At 38.6% G+C, this 25,533-nt stretch overlaps 1 long non-coding RNA gene across 1 annotated transcript in view; it reads right to left on the reverse strand.

Moving 5' to 3' along the window:
- Window positions 1-317: 317 nt before the first annotated feature.
- The window catches only part of LOC115894957, a 70,606-nt gene continuing 45,390 nt past the window's right edge, over window positions 318-25,533 (reverse strand). Inside the window, exons 2-3 of the long non-coding RNA XR_004055172.1 lie at window positions 770-941; window positions 318-394 (exon numbers count right to left, since the gene is read on the reverse strand). This is a non-coding gene — a long non-coding RNA (uncharacterized LOC115894957). The remainder of the gene's footprint in view (window positions 395-769; window positions 942-25,533) is intronic.

Below are 25,533 nucleotides of genomic sequence, written 5' to 3' on the forward strand. Positions count from 1 at the left end.
AGACCATTGGTGGATGCCACTTGTAGACACTGGAAAAGAGAGTTTGAGAACATATAGCAAAGACTAAATTCAAAGACTAAGCTGGGAACAAACCTGACCACCATGGCAAAGAGTAGGAACAGTCCCCAGATCTAGACAACTGGGCACTTCAGGTGCCCAGTCCCTGTGGTATTTGTGGAAAGGCAAGGACTTTGACCTGAATTTATGTGTGTATTAGTTCATTTTCACATTGCTAAAAAGAACTTCCCTGAAACTAGGTAATTTATAAAGGAAAAAGGTTTAGTTCACTCACAGTTCCACATGGCTGGGGAGGCCTCAGGAAACTTACAATCATGGCGGATGGGAAAGCAGGCACCTTCTTTCACAGGGTGGCAGCAGGGAGAAGAGTGTGAGCCTGTGAAGGAGGAAATGTCAAACACTTATAAAACCATTAGATCTTGTGAGAACTCACTCACTATCATGAAAACAGCATAGGGGAAACCACTTCCATGATCTAATCACCCCCCTCTCTCCACACATGGGGATTACAATTTCAGATGAGGTTTGGGTGGGAACACAGAGCCAAACTATTTCAATGTGCCTTTGAATTACCAATAGTGATTGAGAAAGGCAGCCAGTAGGATCCTGCTTTTTATTCTATTAATATTATTTCATGTATAGTTCCCCATGTCATTTCATATTGGAAACACGGTAGTTCTACCAACTATTACAAAAAAAAAGAAGAAATCCATGATTTATATGCACATAATTGTGCCACAGTATTACTCACTGTGTCCTGGAAATGTGTCCACAAGATATTTAGCATCATGGTAAGTACATTGTACCACACTGAGGTGACAAATTTTCTTCAGCTGCATCATGATCATCAATAGGGAGTTCACACATTCTCCCCACCCACATGGTTGGTTGCAGGACATGATCCTGTTGTTTTAAAGAGCAACCTGCCAATGAAAAAAATGATCACTTTTGACCCTTTCCCTCAAGATTCAACAAAACTAAGAATTGACAAACTGAAGTCTTTATTGGGTAAAATCTGTAAAATTACAGTGAGCTGACATTTGCTGAGCTTGGAATACATACTAAGAAATACAACAACCACGCAATATAAGCACCTTTATTATCCCTATTTTGTAGAGCAGGAAACCAAACCTTTAAAAAGTTAAGTAACTAGGCTAGAGTCATTCAGTAAACAAATAGTGGTACCAGGACTCAAATCAAATCTTTCTGGGGTCAAGCCCACATGTATAGCCATTCTGCTCTTTCCTGGGAATGCACGTCGGATACACTTAGGAATCTTTTCTGATGTTTAGTTTCATAGTATGTTGGTACTGCACCCTGGTTTTCCTCTCTTCGGCAGTGTGCTCTGAGCAAAACAGTTCTTCCCATGATCGAGAGACTCTTCATCAGAATAATTGTATCATGACTACTCTGTTCCCTGGCCCTTCTGTCCTTAATCAAGTCAAGCTAGATAACCATATCAAATAATGGATTCTGATTTTAAATTCACCACCCCCAGGAAATGGAAAGCCACCAATCTATTTAGATCAGTAGTCTCCAAACTTTTTGGCACCAGGGATTGGTTTTGTGGAAGAAAATTTTTCCACAGAGGGGTGGGGATGTGAGGATGGTTTTGGGATAACTTGTTCCACCTCAGATCATCAGGGATTAGTTAGATTCTCATAAGAAGCACACAACCTAGATCTCTCAAACGCACAGTTTACAATAGGGTTCACGCTCCTATGAGAAACTAATTCTACTGCTGATCTGATAGGAGGTGGAGCTCAGCCGGTAATGCTCACCCCCCCCCCCCCACCCCTTACCTCCTGCTATACAGCCTGGTTCCTAACAGGCCACAGACCAGTACCTAGATCCCGGGGGTTGGGAACCCCTGATTTAGATGATCCTATAGAAAAATCAGTTCTGCCCAGGCCTGACCCAGCTTGAAACCTGAAGTGGATGAAAGCACAGGCCTGAGGCAACATACTGTTTAGAGTCACTAAGGTGTCATTAGAACCCATCAGAAGTTTCACTGAAGTCAAAAGCATCCTCATGTGGAATAAAAGAAAATGTTTACCATGGAAGGAGCCCTTCTGTGATGTTCATTGGAACTGTAAGGTCCTCTGAGCTGGCCACACCATGGTCAAGCCATCGTGACATTTTCCCCGCCCTTGTGATAATGTACTTTGTGAATGTACTTTGTAACATTCCTCCCCACCCTTGTGACAATACATCCTCCATGCCCTTGTGAATGTACTTTGTAACATCCATCCCCTACCCACAAAAAATTGCTCCTGACTCCACCGACTATCCCAAACCTGTAAGAACCAATGATAATCCCACCACCCTTCACTGACTCCTTTCTCAGACTCAGCCCACTTGCACCCAAGTGAATAAACAGTCTTGTTGCTCACACTAAGCCTGCTTAGGTGGTCTCTTATATGGACGCAAGTAACAGGAACTTGAATAACCATAGCTGTGCCACCAACCCTGGGGCCTTCCAGGTAATAATGCCTTAGGTCAGTTGAAATTCTTAAACTAAAGAGTAATTTATTTTATTATCTAAGTTGTAAACCTTTTATATACCTTCCAATAAATTTTCTCACCCCTCCCCGCCCCTAAAAAGTCACAAAACAAAACTGAAATTAACATTGCAGAAAAGTGAAAAATGTTTTGGCAACATGAAAGTCCCAAAAAGAACCTTTAAAAATAATTTGAACAAGATTTTATAATTAAATATGCATACATTTTCTCTATTCATAGGGACTATAAATGACTTATGATACTGAGTGGTAAATAATGGGAAAATAGGGGCATGAAAAATCATTTCAGACAGGTTAAAATATCATATAGATAATGGAAGCCATGTGTTTCAATGTCAAAGGGAGTTAACAAAAAAAAAAAAAATAGGGAAAGGTGAGAATCAATGCTGTGGTTAGTGGAGTTGGGAAGGTAATCTCAAAGTATTCTGCCTACAAATTACTTACTAATTACAAATGGGGGAAATATTGATAGCAACTTTACATCATCAGTAATACATTAACATAATCAATAATGGAACAAGCTGATGTTGTGTGCCTCCTGATATGGTGCACAGACTAGGACACAATATCATGCCTGTCATATTTCTGGCAAACATGTATAACCTGAATCTAATTATGCGGAAACTTCAAAGCAAAATTTAAAAATATCTTATAAAATAACTAGCCTTTACTCACAATTTTCAAAAACATGAAAGACAAGGAGAGATAAAGAAGCTGTTATAGACTATAAGAGACTAAAGAGACATGACAACTAAATTCACAAGATGCTCCTGGATTGGGTCCTGGGCCACGAAAAATAACACCCACAAAAAAACATTACTGGGACAATTAGAGCAATTCAAATCTGAATTTTAGGTTATGGTATTACATCAAAGTTATGGTTGATGATGTTGATCATTGTAGTGTGGTTCTGTAAGAAAAGTCCCTGCTTTTAGGATATACAAACTATAAAGAATTTGTGGCTAGCAGGTTATAATATGTGAAAATTACTTTCAAATGGTTTAGGAAAACATAGAGTGAGTGAGAGCTAATGATAAAGCATATGGAATGAAACATTAACAATTGGTGAATCAGAATAAAGGTAACACAAGTGTTTCTTATATTATTCTTGTGACTTTTTTTGAAAGTCTGAAATTGTATTAAAATGAAAATGTTTAAATGTCCTGTCTCACAGCATTCAATACATCTCTTTTAAGAACATAAAGAGTGTATACTTTCTTTTTGCTGCTGTCACAAACGCATTAGCTTAAAACAACACAAATGTATTATCTTACATGCCTTTTTCAGCTTCTAGAGGCTACCTGCACTTCTTGGCTCATGGCTCCTTCCTTACCTCACTCTACCTCTACCTCAGCCTCACATCTCCTTCCCAGATCCTGACTTTTGCCTCCTGCTTATAAGGACCTTTGTGAACACTTGTGTATAAGCCACAGAATGGTTGGCTTAAACCAGGGGTCCCCAACTCCTGGGCCACAGACCGGTACAAGTCCATGGCCTGTTAGGAACCAGGCTGAACAGTATGAAGCGAGTGGTGGGCCAGCCAGCATTACTGCCTGAGCTCCACCTCCTGTTAGATCAGCAGTCGCATGATATTCTAATAGGAGAACTAACCCTATTGTGAACTGCACATGCAAGAGATCTAGGTTGTGCACTCCTTATGAGAATCTAAGTAATACCTGATGATCTGAGGTAGAAAAGTTTCATCCCTAAATCATCCCTGCCTCCCATCCATGGAAAAATTGTCTTTCAGGAAACCGGTTCCTGGTGCCAAAAAGGTTGAGGACAAATGACTTAAACAACAGAAATTTATTTTCTCACATTTCTGGAGACTGGAACTAATCAAGGGCTCGTTTCCTCTGTGGCCTCTCTGGTTTGCTTTAAATGGTCATCCTTGTGGGCATGCACACAAAGTATCTCGTTTTATGTCCATATTTCCTGTTCTTACAAAGAAAACCAGTCAGGTTGACTTAGGATCCACCTTGATGGTCTCATTTTAACTTAATCACCTCATTTAAGGCCCTGTTTCCAAATATAGTCACAACCCGAGGTACAGGAAGTTAGGGCTTCAATATATGAATTTTAGGGGAATGCAGTTCATCCCACAACAGTCACGTAAAGACACATGTCTTTCTTATTCTCCCTCCTTCTCATGCCAACCACAGAAGAGGGAGGGCAGGAGAAGTGAAAAGGCGAGTCATGCCCTTCTTTACCTCAAGCCCCTTCCTGAAGCTTACCCTGGCCTGGTGGTTTGAGAAAGAGAATGAACATCATATTGGATGTAAGATTTAGTTTTTAAACTACTCTAGATAGGAAAGCACATTTTAATAATTAAAAGTAACCAGAAAGCTATGAGATCTGCCCAAGATATTCTTAAGGGCAGGAAAGGGAGATTTCATGGAATATGGTTAAAAGAAATGATTGGAAAAAAAACTAAAACAGTTCATATTTCTGTTCTGTTGAGTGTAGACTATTGAATAAACTGAGCATAATATATGTCCGTATGTAAAGAAGCCTGTGATATGTAATTTACTGATTAAAACAAATTGAGACTAATGATACACATCATGATAATACTTGGATGAAAGATTGTGATAGGTGCCTACTGTTACAGGCTGCCAAGCACTCCTTCCCCTACTTCGTCTAGTAACCTTCTCCAGCAGTAGATTAGACATGTGACTCCAGCTGGGCTTCTCATAATACCTCACTCCCTTGGCTGGAGTGGTTAATCAACAGGCTAAACCAATCAGAAACATTACCTGGGATTTTTCAAGCTGGGAGACCAACACCTCTTTTTACTTCAGTCATAAAGTTGTAAGAGACTCAGAGCCAGGAGGTGCTGGTGGCCATATCCTTGACTCATGGAAAGCCCAACGTGGGAGAATGAAGCCAACACACCTTGAGACGTAAAGATGAGAGACAAAGAGAGTGATTCCTGGTGATGTTCTAGTCCTGGCTTCAATCATCTCTAAGGTAGGTAATTCTACTCGTATGCTTCCAGAATTTTGGTTATCCAAGCCAAGTAAATCTTTCTGTTTACACTAGTTTGCTTTGGTTTCTATCCCTTGAAACCAACGAATCTTGAAAAAAAGTACGTATTTATGTAGTGTAATTGTGTTTCACGGAAAATATCTGGAAAGATACATACTAAATTGTTAATAATGGTTAATTCTCATTAACATTCTGCTTCCCCCCACTGTTTCATATTCTTTATATTAATTGTTTGCTACATTTATAATAAAACATGTTTAGGAAAGTGAGAACACAAACTAGTATACCACTGATGATAGTCAAGAAAAATGTATTCATATATAGTGAATAAGAGGATAAAATTAATTTAGAATAAGAGATGTTTTGTTTAACATTTTTAAATGGTAAACCACAGCCTTACAAAGATAAAGGGGATGTTTCAATAAGTCATATACAGAAAGAGCACTAAATATATATGGGACAACCAAATAATACTGATGCAAGAATGTAAAGGTCCTCCCCAGCCAACACCATGGAAACCTCAGGATCTGCCTGTGGGGTCACCTCTGAGATCTCTTATGTGCATAGACTCATCTGCTTCCCATGCAACACTGATATATTACTTGATCATTGTTGGTCCTTGTCTTAGCTACCTATGGCTGCATTACAAATGACCCCAAAACTTAGCAGCTTAAAAGAATAGGCATTTATTATCTCAGAGTTTCTGTGGGTCAGGAAGGGGGGTATGGCTTAGCTGAGTGCCTCTGACTTGGGATCTGTCAAAGGCTGTGATCAGTGCGTCATCTAGGGCTGCAGTCATCTCAGGGCTCAACCGAGGAAGGGTCCTTTTCCAAAGTCACTCACTTGGCTGCAGGTAGGCCTCAGGTGCTTGCTGGCTATTTGCTTGGGACATTAGTTACTTGTGATCTGGGCTGTTCATAACATGACAGTTCACTTTCCCAAAACTGAGAGAGAGAGAGAGAGAGAGAGAGAGAGAGAGAGAGGGAGAGAAAGGAAAGCAAGATGGAAATCATAGTCAACCAGGCCTGATTTTGCCCTCAGGGGGACTTTGGCAATATTTAGAGGCATTCTTGGTTGTCACGACTGTGGGAAGGAGAGGGAAGCTACTACTAGTATCCTGTTTGTAGAGATCAGGGATGTTGTTACACATCCTACAATGCACAAGACAGCCCCCTACAACAAAGAATGACCTGGCCAAAATGTTAAAGTGCAAAGTTAAGAAGCCCCGACCTTGAGTGTTGAATGTTTGCAGAGCACATTATGTGCATTCCCCCGATCCTCATACTACTCTATAAGGTAAGAGTTATTATCTCTTCCTTTTATTGCTGGGGAAACTGAGGCTTACAGGAGTCCAGTGATTTGCTCTAAGCAAGCAAGTAGGGAGGCGAAGGTTTGGTCTCATTCCATTGCCAAGCTCTTTCAGTGTGAAGCAGGAAAAGAGAGAGGTAAGAAAAGGAACAAGCTCTGGGAGAGGGGAGGGGAGAAATGCCCTCTCTGCCAGGAAATGTTCCAGATGCCATTCTTGTCACCTTATTTGAAACTCGCAATGAGGCAAGAACATAAGCCTGAGCAGAGACTCTGTTCTCTGGGAGAAGACAGTTTGGCAAGGTCCTGGTTTGCATCATTGTTGAGCTGGAGCTGTGAATTGCTATGGTTCCTGGAAATCCACAGTGTCCACACTACCGCACCCTCTCCCTTCTTGGGGCCCCAGCTGGGTCCATATGAATCACTTGTGACTGCTCGGAGGAGCCACGCTGAGCTCCCCTCCATTCTGCTTTCAATACAGAATGGCCTCCTTGGTGCCCAGGGACACACCACCAATAAGAGCACATTGTGAAGCCATCTGATAAGTACATTTCACATTTCTTGTGATTTCATTCGAATTGTGTTCCCCACCCTACCTTCCCCTTTTAAGACTTTCAGAATTATTTCCTTCTGATCCCCTTGGTCAGAATTTGAACATTTCATTTCCCAAATGTCATTTTGAGATAGATTCTCTATCATAATTATGCCCTCCCACAGTACCTTCCAGATGGGGATTCAGGATTCACCTCTTGATTTAAAGGGTTTGTTGTTTTTGGTTTTGGTTTTGGTTTTGGTTATGAGATGGACTCTTGCTGTCACCCAGCCTGGAGTGCAGTGATGCAATCTCGCCTCACTGTAGCCTCCGCCTTCTGGGTTCAAGTAATTCTCCTGCCTCAGCCTCCCAAGTAGCTGGGATTGTAGGTGCCTGCCACCATGTCTGGCTAATTTTTGTATTTTTACTAGAAATGAGGTTTCACCACATTGGCCAGGCTGGTCTCAAATTCCTGATCTCAAGTGATCCGCCTGCCTTAGCCTCCCAAAGTGCTGGGATTACAGGCATGAGCCACCATGCCCAGTTTTGATTTAAAGGGTTTGAATAGGACTTACTCCTTCTAGAAGGGGAACACGCAAGTCCATTTTGAGGAGGTTCTAAAAAAAAAAAAAAAAAAAAAAAAAAAAAAAAAAAAACAAACAAACAAAAAAAAAGTAGCAAAACAAACAAACAAAAAACAGCAAGAAGCTGTGAGTGACACAAACTTTTAGAGGATTTGTATTAAAAACTTCCAGGTTTGCAGGCACTATGAAAGCTCTTAGTTCTTATTTAAAGTTTTACATAAAAGAAAAATTTGGCAGGGGGAAATAGTTTTCTCCACCTAGGAGCTGTAAAAATGAATGAATATCTCCTTAGTTGAGAATGTGTAGGTCTACGCCTGCTGGGATTTCAAAAGGCATACATTCTTTGGCTAAATATGACCATGGCATATAACCAATCTCATAGGAGCATTAGTTGTTGCAGCTTGAGTCTGTGTTTGAGTGACTAATGTCATCTAACCATGACCTAAACTTTGGAGCAGTTCTTCAGCTGAACTTGTGGTGGATCTTGTACACAATTATACAAGCTTCCTCAGTCCTTCCACTGTCAGCTGGTGTCCTGCAGGCTGCATCTAGAAACAGACAAAAGCTGGTCTGAAAACGGCAGTTACCAAGTAACAAAAATGAGTGGGGCCTTTAAAATTCAACAGGAAAACATAGTCAGCAAAACCACACGAAAAGAACAAATCAGGTGACATCAAGTAGCCTGCTGCTTCTACCAGGTTATTTACAGCTTCTGACTGGTTGGCATGGATTAGTTCTCTGATTCGGGTAACAAGTTAGTTATTGAATTACCAGGATTTTGTTTTCACAGAAATTTTCCTTCAGAGTTACCTTTTTTGCCCCCTGAATCTTTTTGGTTTTTTGCTATCATATATAGAAATTCATTACATAAGGATTTTCAAATATTTTTGGAAATGGCCACAGTAAGAAATTGATTTTATACTGTGACAACACATACACACACATACACATACACACACACACACACACACACTTGAAAAACTAAGAGAAAAATTCTACAGAAAGTATATTCGCTCTTACTATGTATGACTCACTTTAATATTTTCCATTTATTTCCTTCCAGACTAGTCTAGTCTGGTCTGTTAAAAATGTTTTTGGCTGCCTATTAAATTAATTTCACAACCCATGAAAGGAACATGTCCTTCAATTTGAAAAATATTATATTACTTGAACTGTGGTTTTAAAATGACAATTTATGGCATTCTGATGAAATTCAAAGTATAACTAGAAAGGGAATTTAATCAGTTTCCAGGATCGTTCCTGTGGTATCTGTAATTTTGCTTATCCAACTCCTCAGTGAAATTGTAGTGCACTTATAGTGTCACTCTTTTCTCTTTCAATTCTGATGGTTATATGTGAAAACTTTGCATTTACATCAGTCTCTTTCCTACGTCGTCAAACAGACAGGTTCTTTGGAGCTTCTTCCAGTGTTACACCCAGGAGGCTGGGAACATTGGAGAACATCGTGCCACTTGGCTCTGGTTGGGGTGTATGCAGAGACAAAGGAGTCCATGCTGGAAACAGCATGCCAAGGAAGTGCCAAGGCTTAATCAGAGCCATCAACCTGGAATCAGCACCAGGGAAAGGCAGGGTAGCCAGCTGTAAGCCAAGTAAGATGGAGACTGTGAAAGTCATGGCCAGAAGGAAAAGGCAGTGGAGTGTAAGGCAGTTCTGAACCAAAGGATAAAAAGCTATGAGGGCTCTTTGTACTGTTCTATGGCTCTGGTTAGGCGCATGCTTCAGGTGCTTGAAGAGGAAACACCAAAGCTGTTTCCCAGAGCATCGCACTACAATAAATTTCACACTCACCCATAATAATTAATCCCATGAGCTATTTTCCCTTAAGAATCTGATATTAAGTTGAAGTTGTATAGTTCTTCTCACTCATATTATATAGTGGCAAATGCCAGACATTACATTGTTTCATCTATAAATATGTCAGTATGTACACAAAAATGGTTTTTTAAAAACAAAACCCCAAATCCATTATCACACCAAAACATTTTTAACAATGATTTCTGAATACTATTCAATGTTCACTTAGTAGTATTCATATTTCCCTATATATTTTTTGTTTACTTTTATGTTTTGTTTACTCTAACAAGGTTTTAAATTATGAGGGCCATACATTTTAATTCATTTAATGCATTTTAATACATTTTAATTGGTTGATTTGTCTCATTTGTCTTTTTTCATTTGTAACTTCTTTTTTTTTTTTTGAGTGGTTAAAAGGTAAAATCCAAAACTTCTTTAAATAATGGGATTTTTTCCAAGGAAATGCAAATTGTTTATTTTGTTTACCAAAATAAACTTGTTTACCAGATGAGAAAAATACCTCCTGGCCTCTGCAAATAAGGAGAAAAGCTTGCTTATGGTGATAGGAGATCCAGGGTGATGAAAACTAGGCCTACCTCACTGGGCTCCATTGTTCCTGAAATCTCCTTCATCAGACTCACTTTTTTATACTTCAGAAGAGCCTCTTTTTAAACACAACTGTATTAAATTCCCTTGTTGCCCACCTTCTACTAAGAGGATATCTGTTAATCTCTGTATGGATCTCCAGTTTTTGCCAGCACAATGTCTATAAATGATGGCCCAAAGGATGATAAGCGTGGTGAGTCATTCAAGAGCCAGTTCTATTCAGCAGAGTTTTAATGTTGAGTACATTTAGCTCTCTTCTAATTCACATAAAGTTGATAATCATGGATTTATTGCTTTTTATGTGATGGTACACACCAGGATAGGATGCCAGTTTTTCTATTTCCAGAAGGTGTTTCCCACATTCGCTTGAATAAACTAACTTTCTGATATGGTTTGGCTGTGTCCCCACCCAAATCTCATCTTAAATTGTTCCCCACTTGTCTTGGGAGGGACCCAGTGGGGGGTAATTGAATAATGGGGGCAGTTACCCTCATGCTGTTCTCATGATAATGAGTGAGTTCTCATGAGATCTGATAATTTTTATAAGGGGCTTTCCTCCTTTTGTTCAGCACTTCTCTTTCCTGCTGCCATGTGAAGAAGGACGTGTTTGCCTCCCCTTCTGCCATGACGGTAAGTTTCTTGAAGCCTCCCCTACCATGCTGAACTGTGAGTCAGTTAAACCTCTTTCCTTTATGAATTGTCCAGTCTCAAGAATTTCTTCATAGCAGCATGAAAGTGAGAATGAATTAATACACTTTTCCATACCATTCAACAGCCATTTCCTACCCTTCAAAGATTATACAGCATGTCATTAGATATATATATCCAAGTGTATATATATAAATATATCTATCCAGATATATATATCTAAATATATCCAGATAGATAGATAGATAGATAGATAGATAGATAGATAGATTTTTTTTTTTTTTTTTTTTTTTTTTTTTTTTTTTTTTGAGACAGAGTCTCACTCTGTTGCCCATCTAGAGTTCAGCAGCACAATCTTGGCTCACTACAACCTCTGTCTCCCAGATTCAAGCAATTTTTTTGCCTCAGCCTCCCGAGTAGCTGGGATTTCAGTCACATGCCACCACACCTGGTTAATTTTTGTATTTTTAGTAGGGACAGGGTTTCACCATGTTAGTCAGACTGGTCTTGAACTTCTGACCTCAAGTGATCCGCCCACCTCAGCCTCCCAAAGTGCTGGGATTAGAGACGTGAGCCACTGTGCCTGGCCTGTCATTGTATTTCTAAGCTAACAAGTATTTGGAAACTATAAACTGTAGTTCTTATTTTCTCTTTTCCTTGTCATGTTATTATTCCTTTATATTCATCTGGATTTATGGGTGACATGAATATCTAGAACTATGTCCAAAAGTAAAAATGCCATGTGACAGCGACCCACAATGTTGTGACCACGTCAATTTTTAAACCATCTTTATTGAGGTATAATTCACATAATGTAAACTGTACCCTTAAAATGGGTACAGTTCAATTATTTTTGACAAATGTATAATTTGTGAAACCTCCATCCTAGTAAAGACAAATATAGAACATTTCATCACCCAAAAAGTTCCCTTATGTCTCTCTGCAGGCATCCACCCACGCCTGGCTCCAGGCAACCACTGATCTGTTTTCTATCAATAGAGATTAATTGTGCCTGTTCTGGAGTTTGATATAAATGGAATCATATGGTATACACTCTTTTGTGCCTGGCTTCTTTAGCTCAGCATAAGCCTTTGACATTTATCCATCTTATTGTGTATGTTGATACTTGTTCCTTTTTATTGCTGAAAATCATTCAATAGCTGTACCATAATTTGTTTATTCATTCCCCCTTTTGATGAACATTTGGATTATTTCAGTTTTTGGCTATTTTAAGCAAAACTGCCAAAACAAATGTGTACAAGCCTGTGTGGACATATGCTTTCAGTTCTCTTGGGCAAATACCTAGAAGAGGAATTGATGGTAAGCATATGCATAACTTTATAAGAAACTACCAAAGTGTTCCCCAAAAAGATTGTATCATTTTACATTAATTCTGGTTGCTCTAGATCTTCACCAACTTTTGCTGTTGTCAGTCTTTTCAACTATAGTCATTCTAGTGGGTTTGTCAGTGAATGTCCCTCTCATTTTAAATTGCATTTCCCTAATGATGAAAGATGAGCATGTGGTCACATGCTTATTGGCTTATCTGTATGTCTTCTTCTATAGTGTCCAAATCTGCTTTTTTTATTGGGTTGTTTGACTTCTTACTATTGAGCTATAAGAATTATTTTTATATTCTGGATATAATCATGTGTCAGATGATGTATTATAAATTTTTGTCTCCAGTCTGGACTCAACTTCCAACAGTATAATTCCATTTACCTGCCAACCCTTGTTCTTCATGCTATCATTGCCATATCTTTTATTTCCATAAATGTTGTAAAAACCCCATTACAACATTATTAATTTTGCTTTAGTAGTAGGTTCACTTTTGAGAAAATTATGAGAACAAATAATATTTTCTTGTAAATATACCCTCTTATTTACCATTTCTGGAGCTTGTCTTTCCTCCCTTAAATATGACTTTCCTTCTGTATCATTTCCTGTTAGCCTAAATAATTTAGCTTGTCTCATGTTGCAGGTCTGTTAGTGGTGAATTCTTTAAGCTTTTACTTATCTGAAAATGTCTTTATTTTGCCCTAGTTATTGAAATATATTTTCACTGGATATAGAATTGTGGGTTAACAAGGTTTTTCTTTGTTTCTTCTTTGCTTTTGTTCCTCACTTTAAACATGCCATTCTTAAGCTCTACTTATTTTTATTCAAATTAGTTCATTTCTGTGTTTCAATAAGAGAAGACTTTCAGTTCTAGAGTGAACTGAATGTGGAGTTCAACGTGGAGATTTTCCTAGGCAGAAAGACAACAACGTGAGGTATACCTCATGAGTTTCTCTTAGGGATCATGATTTGTGTTGCCTTTTTCCTGATGTTTGACAATAGCTGCTTCATATATAGACATATATATGTCTCTCTCTCTCTCTCTCTCTCTCTCTCTCTCTCTCTCTCTATATATATATATATATATATATATATATATATATATATATATATATATTTCCATTTATCTGCTGAAATTCCGTATCTGCTTACTCACTAAGACATAGTTTCATTGATTTCTTTTGTTCTTGACTGTGGATCACATTTTCCTGTTTCTCTACATATCTAGTAATCTTTTATTATATATTGGGTATTGTTCATAATACATGGTAGAAACTCTGCATTCTGTTATCTTCTGAGAAATAATCTTGTTTTTGTTCTCACAGGCAGATCAATTTCTGACTGACCACCTTGAACTTGTGTAGGTTTGGCTTCATACTTTGTTGGGGTGGATATGTGGCAAGCTCCTCAACTGTGCATCTTGTGAAAGATTGGTATTAGGCTTTTGTAGAGAAGACTGAGAAAGCAGGCTTTACTCTAAGGCATGGGGCATTACTCTTAGGGTGTGGCCCTTGTGGTCTCAAAGCTGGATTCTTGAGGTGGTAACAAGATGTTAATGATGTCCCTCCACTGTAGCTGCGGAGGATCTCTAGCATTCCTTACTTCTTTTCAACTTTCTCTGTTCTTATACCCAGTTGTGTAGCAGTTATACCCAGTTGTGTAGCAGTTGCTCTCTGGTAAGCGTTGTGCAGTCTTGCCCTGAATACATGATTGTAATCCTCAGCCAAAAACTTAGGGAGAAGTCCCTTCAAGGCCTCCCCACTATTCTGTGCTGCTTCTCGACTCTAGTGCCCTACTTTGTAGACTCCAGGCACTTCAGATACCCCAAACTCTGATCTAGGTTTCCTCAGCTCAAGAGGACTACTGTACTTTCGTTAAATCATAGCTCCCTGCACCATGGCTGGGAAAATGTCCCTAGGCGGAAAGCTGCACCAGCGTGGGACTTAAACCTCATGAGTTTCTCTCAGGGATTGTGGTTTGCACCACCTGTTTTCCAATGTTTGACAATAGTTCCTTCATACATTTTGTCCAGTCTTATGATTGCTTACACAGGAGGAACAATCCAATACCAGTTATTCCATCATAGCCAAAAGCAGAAGTTCACCAGGATTTGAAAGAAAAATAAAACAGGCCAGGCGTAGTGGCTCATCCCTGCAATCCCAGCACTTTGGGAGGCCGAGGCGGGCAGATCGCTTGAGGCCAGAAGTTCAAGACCAGCCTGGCTAACATGGTAAACCCCCATCTCTACTAAAAAAAAAAAAAGAAAAAGAAAAAAAAATTAGCTGGGCATAGTGGTGCATGCCTATAGTCCCAGCTACTCAGGAGGCTGAAGCACAAGAATCGCTTGAACCCAGAAGGCGTAGGCTGCAGTGAGCCAAGATCTCAACAGTGAATTCCAGCCTGGGTGACAGAGTGAGACTCTATCTCAATAATGATAATAATGACATTTCCTGAATCTCTTCCATATTCTACCTCCAGTTTCCCAACCCTATAAAATTCATATTTATGGACCATAATAAGAATGTAAATGCATTAATTCAGTAAGGAGTTTAACATACTAAACTTTCCAAACTAAGCCAATTAGACCACTTGGCTATTTGCAAACACTCTACTGTTCTGAGATTGGTCATTCAGGCTGAACATTTAGTCAATAAGCCTTTCTCTACTACCCCTGCCCTATACAGTCTATTTGAACTGGGCTGTAGCTTCTTGGACCACTTATTGGGTCTGTTTTCAACTTTGATGAAAGGGGAGTCTAGATAGAAAAAGTGTTTGAATAGCCCACTATTTTTGTAGAGTGGGACAGTTAAAGTTCTATCAAAATGTCAGGGAGAATCAGCAAAAGAATGACTCTATCTCGTATTTGAATAGTGAATATCTTATTTGGGCCTCTCACTAATCCTCTGAAAAAGGCAATAAGCTGTTATTGCTCCCATTTTGCAAGTGACGAAACTCAGAATCAATTCAATTAATTGAGTCATCCAACATCACACAGGTAGATGATGTCAGAACTCAGAAAGGCAAAGTCACTGTGAATAAATGTAACAGTTAATTCCCTGTACGTGGACACCTCAGGCCAGCTCTGTGAATAGGCAGAATACATGGCCAAGTATGAGGTACAATTTGAGAGATGCCAAATCACTCATTCCCTCGCTAATCATGGGCCTAAAATTTCAGCATTACTCATTCATTTTAGCCTGAGCCATCAATGACCTGTTAAAATGGAAATTTAATTACCTTCCATGTGTACAGCAATTCACAATTTTCCAAAAGTGTTCTATGTTTAATAATAATAATACCTAACATTCATGATGGGCACTTTTATGTGGCAGGCACTGTTTTAAGTGTTTTGCATATATTGACTATTTTTATCTACACCATAATTCTATGGGAGGGGTACTATAATTATCTCCATTTCACATATGTGGAAACCAAAGCTTATAAAGATTAAATAACTTGCCTAAGGTCACACAATTAGAAAGTGGAGAAGGTAGGATTTGAGTCTGGATTCAGAGTTCTTGCTTTTAACCATTAAACTTTTTGTTTGCTGTGCCATTTGATCCAATTCAAAATCCTACAACATAAGAGCATTGTTAAACCACCTTTTACAGATGAACAAACGAAGACCCAGAAAATTTACAAGACTTTCCCAATGTTCCCTCAGCTAATTATTGATTAATCCTGAAAATCATAACTCCTAGTTAACTCTTTCCAATATACTAAACCAAAAGAACTACTAGTTAAGTCATTATCAGCAAAAAGAGAGATTGGAGCAAAGACAGTTTCATTTTGATGAGAGATAATAAGATGTTCTGAGCAGCTAAAAGGCAGCTTGAGAATTTTCCAGCCTTTAGATGGTAATAGGAAATATTAATTTCATTTTACAAATATTTGCTGATTCCCTAACTACATTCCAGGCACCATTCTCAGTGCAGGAATACATCTATGACCGAAGAAACAAAAAATCCCTGCCTTTATGGAATTTACATTCAAATGGAATGTAAAAAAAATTACTGGTGGTACAGAAGAATTATACTGAAAATAAAGAGGTATAATGTGAAGCAGAATTGACAGCAAATCCTCCTGGAAATATTTTTTCAAATCTACTCCTTCAGTAACTCACTTATTTTACACATGCTTCTTCTAGGAAACAACCCACTGATATGTGAAACGTAGGTAATATTTTCAAAATACAATGTCAAATGTGTTGGTGATGGTATAAATTAAAAACTATTAAAGGGAGAGATGAGTTTTCCCAAATAAGATAGGATTAGTTGGAGCTGTAAAGGCACAAACTTTATGACATGTTTGAGTACATAAGATCTTTGAGAAAGTTGCCCAGCCTGAAACAACAGAGAGTTGCAATGTATCAATAAAATCTTCTAAGATTCCTCCTTTTTAAAGTCCACTTTTAGATTATCAAAGGTTCTTATCACTAAAAAGTAGAATACTGGCAAGTAGAACAGGTGGGATCATTGATGGGAAAGAAGACTAATGAACTATCTTTAGTTCTATGCAAACTACCTTCACCATCATCATTTTAATAGAGGTCTGGCTTCTCCAGCTCTCTACTTGGATTTACTCTAACCAGTTGGTTGCACGTTGACCAGGGACAGAGTCTTAGTTCAGGACAGAAAAACCTCTGCTTTGATTCTTTAGCCTGAGTTACTAGACAGCAGCAGTTACCGCTCTGAGGGATCCAGCTCTTGCTTTTATCAGCAGTTCTTAATCATGCCTGGCAGGCAAGAACCTCCACAAAAAAAGATTATTTTTCCCCCTCTCTCTTGCTGGCCCCATCCACACCAATTTTTGTAAGATCTCTCCAGGAACCACACTTAACTTTCCAAGGGATTGATGACTCCCTATACCACTTCATTCTTTTTTTTTTTTTTTTTTTGAGACGGAGTCTTGCTCTGTCGCCCAGGCTGGAGTGCAGTGGCCCGATCTCAGCTCACTGCAAGCTCCGCCTCTCGGGTTCATGCCATTCTCCTGCCTCAGCCTCCCGAGTAGCTGGGACTACAGGCGCCTGCCACTTTGCCCGGCTAGTTTTTTTCTATTTTTTAGTAGAGACGGGGTTTCACTGTGTTAGCCAGGATGGTCTTGATCTCATGACCTCGTGATCCGCCCGTCTCGGCCTCCCAAAGTGCTGGGATTACAGGCTTGAGCCACCGCGCCCGGCCCATACCACTTCATTCTTAAGATTCAGGAAAGTGTTCCCCTCACCAAAGACAGCCTGAAATTGCAAAGGGTTTCACTCTTTTAGCCTAAGACACTGTTTTAAATTGAAATGCAAATCCAGTCCTGTCATTGACAAGTTTGGGTGAATGAAATTGTCCAATTATTTCCACTGGAAAGGTGTGTGTGGTAGAGGTAGGGAGAGGTGAGAAGAAGTGCACCGGGCAAAGAAGGGAGAAGCAGGAAAAAGAAAAAGTATTGCAAAAGGAGAAAGGAGTCTGGGAAGGGAAGCCAGGACCACTGATGGCAGATCTGTCGGCTCCTTGATTTCCCCAAGGGCTGGTCTTGTACTTGGCAACTAAACCATTGTCTTTCACTAAACACAGCCTTAGTAGTAGCCTCTTGCTGTTCAGCCATGTAAATCAGAAATGGGAACTGGAGGTCAAGAGGGAGGCCAGTGTGGGGGTCGGTGGGATACGCTGCCAAGGTCTGTCTTGGAGAACAAAGGGCCAATTACCCCCCAGATATTGGGACTGCTACTGGCACTCCACCTTCAGCCCTTTGTGGGGATTGCCTCTGCTGAAGGAAATTACCTTGACCAAGATCACACCTAGACCTGCTTCAGTTCTATTGATTTTTCTTGTCATAATGATCATTTATGTTTCCTTTTTTCTAGATACAGATGAATCGGGGTTTTGAAACCAGGCAATATCATATTCTTTTCAGTTTGCTTCCAGATGTTCTCCCAAAGATGACCAGCCAGGCTTTGTGGTAAAGCTATTTACTAGGTCAGGGTGACTTTAGGACTTCTGTGAGCATATCTGATAGTTCAACGTTCATGCTCATAATCAAAATTTGAATCATTATATTTCTTCACACTCCACTTTATATTCACCCTCACTGACACTCTGCTGCTGATTTTCTTGTGAGCTCTGTGATTATCTTCACTGATTGACTTTTCACTGCCTCAAACAAGTTAATATCTCCTATAAACTTAGAAGGTTGACTGCAGATGTCCTTTCCCAGTGTGTTCCTGTTCATAAGGAATAACTAGTTGTGCTCTGATCCCTTGAGATTCCATTATTTCGGACTCCATTACGTGCTCATATTCCTACCTTTTGTTTTTTGTCTTTAATTTATATGATTTTTTTTCCTTTGCAAAGTAACCCCACAAGTTCCATGATGATGTGCATTTGTAACTGATATAATGTGGTAGTAACCATAGGGCTACCCTGAGATATACGCTGATTTAGAGATTTCATAGGTGTATAAGCCAGTCACTGTTTGATTAGTTCTTGGCCAAAAGAACCTGGGAAGGCATGGGTAACAATGTGCCTAAAGCAGAATCCAGGGCCTTTTTAAGTCCAGGCTAAGTTCAATCCAGTCTTTTGCCTCAGTCAGCTCTGCAGTGAGTTCTGAACTCCTTCATTGGCCCTAAACATGTTCCACTTTTTAGTTATGACCTGAACAAGTCCAGTGTCCTGGGTATGGCCTCTTTAGCTTTCCTTAGGTTGAATTCATTCCCTACAGATTCTAAACAGACTCAGAATGAGAACCATCCACAAAAGATCTGGTGAAATTAACACCTTTGGTATATGGACGAGTCATCTTAGGAAAACAAAATCAATAACAGACTTCCAATGTAGACAGGAACTTCTACATTGTAAGAAGTCAATGTGTAAAACATCATTGTTGCATTCAAGATGTGATGAATTTGTAAATCCAGAGTTACTTTATGAATGTATGTTGGACAAAATCTTGAGATTCTGTAACTTACTAGAGACTGTGAGGAATAATGTTGGCATAATTTATAACATCACAAGGAAAAAAAGCACCTATTTTCTCATATTGATACATGAAGAACTGGAAAAGAAGGCATCTTATAAGGTATGAATTTAAAGTCTCTATTCTTCCTGGCTGTGAATCACATCTCTAAATATAGATTTGCGTATGTGTAAATGCACACAATTGTAGCATCTTCCCTGTTGACTCAAAGGATTTTATTTCAAGTTTTTATTTCTAAGAAGTCACTGTTCTTTCCTATTCCTGTATGCCTGAGTCACCCCACCCCCACCCCCTTTGCTCTCTGTAATATCACAGGGACAGATTTACACAATTCAAGTACAGGGTACTTTTAGAAACAAGCTGCTACTGAAATTTAGCCTTCCTAATGAGAATCGAAACACCATATCATATTTGAAGACAAAGCTCCTCATCTAGTGACTACTGATAAGGCAGCATGCTATTTACACATCATGAATTATGGGTGTTGAAAACTTAAGTGGGATCCAATAGTTTGTTGTTGAAATTTTCTAAACACACTATAAACCTATTCAGGTCATTGGTAACAACAGACTAGATAGACAGATTTAGTTTACATATTTGGATATTTTCTTGGTAATCTACCTATGCTTAAAATAGACTGCGTGTCATCTATTTATATTTATGTGTTAATATCACTCCATAGGACACCCAGTGCTCCAACACTCAGCCATGTGACTAAGGGTTGGGAAGTTGGCAATCCAACTACTGTACTGGGGACATGGCAATGTACATGGTAGTATTGTAACAGTAAATTTAGACCGGCCAAAGGAAGCATTCAGTGTTGAATTTAAACAAGTCTATAGACAGGAAATTTTCAGAATTGTGAGTACCAAGGACATCCTGCTGGTCTATAAGATTAACTTTACCACTAAGCCTAAGTCATGAATACTCACAAGGACCAGGCATTAACATCTTTTTAGATGTTAGCACTAACATGTCACCACTCTAGGCAAATCCAGCCCCTACCCTACCCCTGTCCTAGTGAAATAATAAAAAAACTGGACTCATAAGTTTATATAGGTTAATGGCAGGATAAAGAACAGAACTTAGTTCTGGGATTCTTACTTTTGGCTAAAGCACGAGTGTCATGAGGATTTCTTCCTTGTTCCTTCCCAGAAAGTAAAGTTACCAAAAAAAAAAAAAAAAAAAAAAAAAAGCTAAAGAACTACGAATGAATCTGTGACTGTGCCTTATTAGTAAAATTACAGTGGGATTTATGATTCACATTTTATTCCACTTCTTGCCATTTAGAAGATTTCAACTATCATTTCTGGTATTTTCTAGTGTCTTATATGTTAAATGATGATAGTTATTATTTTCTTTCTTTCCTTCCATCTTTCTGTTACTAGTACTTATGTGATTTTTATATGATTTCTAATTGCCAATTCTATTTAGGAAAAGATTCACACAGAAAACTTTGTTCCAGTATGAATGTTATTGTTACACTCAGCTGTGTGTTCTTCTGTCATGTTCTGAATATAGCTGAAGAGACTGAGTGTCTGTCAGCATCTGGTCTGTGCAGACTGCCAAACTATAGTGTTATTACAAGGGTCTGGAGATCAGAGTAAATGAAAACATTTTCCCTTTTCAGTTTCATTTATTACCCTAATTATTCAAAAAGAAGGAAGGAGGTCCACATTCTTCACATTTTAAGAGGACAAAATAGATGATTTATAAAATTAACTAGTTCCTTGATATGGTCTTTATCAAAAGTTAATTCTTTTCAGCCTCTGGAGTGTTATGTTACCATCTTTCAAACTAGGAAACATTTGTGTGTTATGTTTGTTTTAAGTTTATTCATGTCAAAAAAAGAAACTTCTATTGAGTCCTGGCATTTGTCCACAAACAGAGAAAGATACAGTTTCTCCTTGTTTCCCTTACCATTCACATAGTTACCATCAAAATTCTCCTCTTCGATCAGAACCTAGAAGGCTATGTCCTAGATAACTTTCTGAATTATTATGCCTTTTACTTGGTATAAATTTGCAGTCCTTGGGAGATGTCTTTTGATCTTTTTGCCTGATTATCTTTCCATGAGAAATGGAGTATATTCCAGAATTCTTTGAAATCCTCTATATTTCTTTCCCTTCCAGAAACACTTCTTTCAGATTCAGTCCCTTGCAACTATCAACTTCACATGCCAAGTATAAGTGCTCCCAGCCATCTCACAGTATCAGAAACTGCAGCTCTATGTGGGGAGAAGGGAGAATGTACATGAGTCTAGTACCCTGAAAGTAGTTCTTGTACAATAGGGGTGATGTCTCCCTCTCTCTCTATCCCCCCAGTCACTCACCCATCCCCACACCCCCATTCCCCACCAACACTCTTGTCCCAGGGTCAAATGCTCCTGTCTATGAAGTAAGGGGAGTAGCCTCACGCTTCTGCCTCTTAGCTTCATTCCAAATAACATTAGTTGATAAACTGATAGTGTTAGTAACTTATAAGAGTCACTTTTTGAATTTTCTTGGTGGTGAATAACCCAGAAATCCCTATTTAAGCATTTTCAGCAGGGGACTAACTTGACCAGATTCATATTTTCAAAAGACTACTTAGACAACAGTGTAGGAAATGAGTTTGAAGTGGGTTAAGAATGAAAGCAGGAAGCCAAATTAGGAGGATGTGTACGAATCCAGGAGAGCAATAGTAAGAGTTGGACTGGGAAGCAGCAGTAGAGATGGTAAGGAGGTGACAGATTTATGAGATGTTTGAGAGGTAGAATGGACCTGGAAAACTCTTCCTGTGGTAAGTAGGCCAGTTCTAGGTAAACACCTGTGACTATGCTAAATGGGGAAATTGGATGATTCTATGTGACTTCTATGAGTAATATGAATTTTAAACTGTTTAATTTATTGCAAAAAGGATGCCACTGTAGTAGACAAATCAACATTCCTTCCTAAATGTGTTTACAAGTATTTTTTCTGTTTGTTATCAATCCTCGAATATCATGTTTATTTAATTATGTCACAGCCAGGTAAATTTTTAGGCAATTTCTTCATTTTATGCAAATGAAGAGCGAATAGTATTAGCTTGCTTTAAATGGATATTCAAAACTGGAGAAATTACAGGATCTGGTGGTGCTGCCATCTGGATTGCCACCTAGTGACCAATATTTTGCGCAGCAGACAAGGTACCCTGAGGATGTCACAATCAACAGTAATTTTGCTACTAGAAATTCATGTGTGTCAGTATCCTCACAGACTACTACATAAGCTGAATGCTTGCCAACTGTAATCCAATTCACTTACTCTGTGATTTTAGGCATGTAACTTCATCTCAGTGGGCCTCAGTTCCCAAATCCATAAAGTGAGCACTAGTTCATTTCTAAGGTAGTTAGAATAGTTCAAAGGCTTATCTTCATTGCAGACAATCAGAAACAATTATCCAGGATAAGACACATGTCTTTTTGCTTTACTTTGTCACCGAAATCAAATATTGTATAGCCAGCTTAAGCTTCTTGAATGACCTCAGATTTTGAGAGCTCACATTCAGCACAACAGTTTAATCTCATTTCAAGTTCCCCAATATATAGACAATTTGAAGTAATTGTCTATACTGTTAACCTCAGTGACTTTTTTCTAAGAGCCAAATTAAATAATAAAATAATATTATGTCACTATTTAAGACACTCCTATTGTCTTTATAGGCCACAGCAGTCATCTCCAAGACTTAGATTATTTATCTGATTATTTATCCTTGTCAGAAAAAAGATGAACATGCAACTCCTGAGTTTTTTCTGTTGATAAATAATGTGCATGGATAACCAGAATGAAATAGTAATACATAATAAAACAAAAAAACAGAAATATTTAAAGAATGAGCTAATCATGAAATAAAAGAAAGTTATTAAGTGATTTTGGAAAAAGCAGCATTTGGCTCATAAAATAATATCTTCATCTTTTAAAAGAGATTTTAAAATAAGAAAAAAGTATTTTGAACTTACCCACATAATTACTATGTTAGGTGCTCTTTGTTCCTTTGTGTACATCTAGACTTCCATCTGGTTTTATTTTCCCTCTACCTTGAAAGAATTCTTTCAAGATTTCTTATAGCACTAGTCTACTGATGGTAATTTTTTTCAGGTTTTTTTTTTATGCCTGCAAAAAGTCTTTATTTTGCTTTCATTTTAAAAATCTTTTTGCTGAGTATAGAATTCTAAGTTGACAGAGTTTTCTTCTTTCAGTACTTCAAAGATGTTATTCCACTGCCTTTTTTTTCACTTGCATTATTTCCAATAAGAAATCTGCTGTCATTCTTGCTTTTATTCTTCTTTATTTAATGGGTGTTTTTACTCTTGCTCTTTGTTTTAAGACTTTTCTCTTTATCACTTGTTTTAATTGACTGGATTAGAATGTCCTTTGGTGTAGTATTTTTCATCTTTCATTTGCTTATGGTTCATTGAGATTCTTGGATCTCTAGATATTTAGTTTTCATCAAATTTGGAAAACTTTCAGCCATTATTTCTTCAAAAATGTTTACCCTCAGCCTTTCTTCTTCTTTAAAACTCTAATCATGTATATGGTAAGTCAGTTGAAGCTGTTCCAAAACTCTCTGATACTCTTTAATGTGTTTGTTTGTTTGTTTGTTTGTTTGTTTGTTTGAGACGGAGTCTCACTCTGTCACTAGGCTGGAGTGCAGTGGCGTGATCTTGGCTCACTGCAACCTCTGACTCCCTGGTTCAAGCAATTCTTCTGCCTCAGCCTCCCAAGTAGCTGGTATTACAGGCATGTGCCACCATGCTCAGCTAATTTTTGTATTTTTAGTAGAGACGAGGTTTCACCATGTTGGCCAGAATGGTCTTGATCTCCTTACCTCATGATCCACTCGCCTTGGCCTCCCAAAGTGCTGGGATTACAGGCACGAGCCACCGTGCCCAGCTGATACTCTTTAATGTTTTAATAGTATGGTTTTCATTCTAAAATTTCAAGTTCACTATTTTTTTCTTCTGAAGCATCTGATCTGCTATTAATCCCATCCAGTGTACTTGTCATGTTAGACATTGTATTTTTCATCTTTAGAAGTTCACTGTGCATCATTTTCATATCATTTATGTGTCTCTTAAAACTGCTCATATTGCTGTCTACTTACTTGAACAAATGGAATGTATTAATCATGTATACTTTAACATCCTTCTCTCTTAATCTAATCATCTGTGTTACTTCTGAGTCTGTTTCTAAGTAATTGATTTTCCTCCTCATTATAGATTGTCTTTTCTGCTTCTTTGCATGTATGGAATTTTTTTATTTGATGCCAAGTATGGTGAATTTTGTATTTTGGCATGCTAGATTGTTTTGTGTTCTTTTCTAAACTTTTTTCTGGGATGCTGTTGAGTTTCTTAGAAAAAGTTTAATCCTTTTGTGCCTTGCTTTTAAGCTCTATTAGGTAGAACTAGAGCAGGCCTTAATCTCAGTAATTAATCTCAACTAGAGGCAACATTTTGCAGTGTATGGAGACACTTTCAGTTGTTACAACTGGGAGGTAAGGGGAGTGCTACTGGCATCTAGTGGGTGGAGGCTAAAGATACTGCTACACATCCAATAATGCACAGGACAGCACCCTACAACAAATAATCATTGGCCCAAAATGTCAATAGTGCCAAGAATGAGAAACCATGGTCTGGGGCTATTTTGGTTCCACTACTGAGACAATACCCTTCTGAGTGCTCTACCTGATGCTCTGTGCATTCAGAAATTTCTCTATCCCAGTGTGGGGGAAAGAAAACTATTTCAAGCCCCATGAGAAGTTCAAGAATTGTTTTCTCTTCTTTCTGGTGGCCTCTTTCCTCACACACATATCCTGATCAATTCTCAGTCAAAGAGTGGAAGGACTCTCTACAGATTTTCAGAGGTCTGATTCTGTAAAGCTCTTCTTCAGGACTTTGCCCTGTGAACTCTAGCCACACTGGTCTTTCTGGAATCTCAACTATGTCTCCTGAATGCAGGGTGTCTGCAGGCTCTATTTGGGATGTCCTTTCTGTTCAGTGGCCCAAAAACTGTCTCTAAGCAGTAAGTTGGGATATTTATGGGGCTCGCCTTATTTGTTTCTCTTCTTCTAGGAATGACTGTCCTGCACTGCCTGTTGTTCAGTGTTTGAAAGTCACTGATTTATATATTTTGCCTGGTTTTTGGTCATTTCACTCAGGAGAGTAAGTCCAATCCCTGTCCTTCCATCATGGCCAGGG

Source organism: Rhinopithecus roxellana, chromosome 19, assembly GCF_007565055.1.
Source record: "Rhinopithecus roxellana isolate Shanxi Qingling chromosome 19, ASM756505v1, whole genome shotgun sequence".
Lineage (NCBI taxonomy): Eukaryota > Metazoa > Chordata > Mammalia > Primates > Cercopithecidae > Rhinopithecus > Rhinopithecus roxellana.